Source organism: Mustela nivalis, assembly GCF_964662115.1.
Source record: "Mustela nivalis genome assembly, chromosome: 8".
In the NCBI taxonomy this organism is placed as follows: Eukaryota; Metazoa; Chordata; class Mammalia; order Carnivora; family Mustelidae; genus Mustela; species Mustela nivalis.
The window spans coordinates 80,141,248-80,142,826 of record NC_139027.1 but is presented as its reverse complement, the minus strand read 5'-3'; positions in this window follow the sequence as shown (position 1 = coordinate 80,142,826).

Here is a 1,579-nt window from a genome sequence, read left to right as displayed (position 1 = left end):
TTTAAGAGCCCTTCAGAGGGACAAAAGATGTCTTGCGCCATCTGCTGGACACACTGCATACTGCAAAGGCTTGAGTGCATTTGCCCGCCGGCGTTCCGGTCAGGATGGCCGCCTGCCTGCACCTGATGGTTTTTCAAAGAATTTCACCAAAATAATAAAGGTCTTAAGTGAGATCCCATGACAAATGGCTTTAGTAGAACAAAGCACAAACGCCATTGCCCAGGCAATTGATCGTGGAGCGGAGTGCTTCGAGAGGCCCGTGTGTCAGCGTTTCTCTTCATGATCAGAAATGCAGGGCAGTGTCGGACTTTCCCTTATAGGAGAGATGAGTGGGAAAATTCTGGTTGTAAATGCAACTCCATTTTCCCGCTGATCTATATTGTGCTGTGTTGGGATTTCCATTTGATCATCACTTTGGCAATATGTCACACAGTCTCATTTTAGGTTTCTCTGTCCTAGGGCGATTTTGCCAACTAGCTAATACTTTAAAATATTTTACACTCAAAAAATCCTGGAGACCTCCAGTTAAAGGAACCCTAGAAGGAGTTCTATTCCGAAACTTTTTTTTTTTTTAACAAGCAAAGGATGGGTCTATTTTATACATTTAAATAACTTCTTACAATTCTGGACTGAAGTGTCCAAACAGTAAAAGATGACAGGCTCTGAAGGAATGTCAACCTGAAATAGCCGAGAGTCATGTGGAAGGTTTCACGGTGTTACAAGGTCAGCAGAAGAGGACGTGGAGGAAGAGTCTGGATGAAATGCACCTGGGCGAGTTCATTTAGACCAGGCTTGGATTTCATGCTCTGTCCTTTACAACAGTGGTGGCAGCAGCAGCAGAAACGCCCTACTCAAAAAAGTGTTTTAGTGTGGTTTCTCACTGCTTCAATGAGGGATCAGTGTTGACTGCCACGGATAAATCAGTGATAAATGTCCAGGGAGCAGCTGTGGAATGGAGCCCTTCCAGCAAAATTCACGGTGGAGTCCTACGGTTCTGCCCCTGCGCCTGGTGCTGTAATGTTAAGACTGTTACTGAAAGCCAAACTCAGCTGCTCTTTGCTCAAAAACAGTACTTGAAAGACAAGCATTGGTTGGAGAGGAAAATTGCTTTCTACAGGAGGCCAGCAACCTGGGGAGACCGCAGACTGATGTCCAAAGACCATGTCCCGGGCTCTGGGTTAAGGAGCAGGGTTTTTTTAAAAGGGAAAATTCAGGGTAGGAGATGAAATATGTATTAATGAGAAGGGCAGGAAAACTTAGGACTGCTCATGAGGAAAGATGGAGTGCACGCATTGAGTAAACATACAGGCAACATGCATGTCATGTTCACTTTTGGTGGAGATTTAAAATCAGAACGAGGTGGAATTCAGCTCTTGACATCAAGAGGGGTTATTGGCATGCTCTGAAAACCAGTATAAACTGGGTAGGTCTTGGGATCCTTATCTTGGATAAGAAATAGGAAACCTTCCTTGTTCCCAGGCTGGAACCCTATCAGCTGACCTCTCCCTCTTTCTTTCTTAGAAATGTGCCCCGCTTACAAAACTACAGTTCCAAACCTCTTTTTTGCACATAGGGCTGA